Source organism: Triticum dicoccoides, chromosome 2A (assembly GCF_002162155.2).
Source record: "Triticum dicoccoides isolate Atlit2015 ecotype Zavitan chromosome 2A, WEW_v2.0, whole genome shotgun sequence".
Lineage (NCBI taxonomy): Eukaryota > Viridiplantae > Streptophyta > Magnoliopsida > Poales > Poaceae > Triticum > Triticum dicoccoides.
The window spans coordinates 507,045,506-507,046,084 of NC_041382.1; positions in this window are offsets into that span (position 1 = coordinate 507,045,506).

The window sequence follows — 579 nt, forward strand, 5'->3', positions numbered from 1 at the left end:
TTCCGCGGCATGGCAGGGTTGTGCCATGCGGCCGTGATGACCGTTGTCGGCAACGCGCGACGAGATTTTTCGGCCCCGGATCCAGCCGCCAGTTGGGCAACGAATCCCCACCAGCTCGTTGAATACCGCGGGAGGGTGCACTCCTCCCGGGAGCATTAGAGAGCAGCGCGGACAACCATCTGCTCCTCGAGGCTGCAAGGGACGAGCTCCCAGTCCTCGGATCCGGACATGTCGGAGTCAGATCCATGCGCCGCCATGTAAGAGAATGATACGTCTTCAATGTATCTATAATTTTTGATTGTTCCATGTTGTTATATTATCAATCTTAGATGTTTTATAATCGTTTTATATCATTTTTTGGTACTAACCTATTGACATAGTGCCAAGTGTTAGTTGCTGTTTTTTCCATGTTTTTACATCGCAGAAAATCAATATCAAACGGAGTCCAAATGCCATGAAACTTTACAAAGAATTTTTATGGGTCAAAAAGAACACAACGGGCCCTAACTACGCGTGGGGGTGCCCCGAGGGAGGCACAACCCACCAGGGCACGTCAGGAGGTCCAGGCGCGCCCTGGTG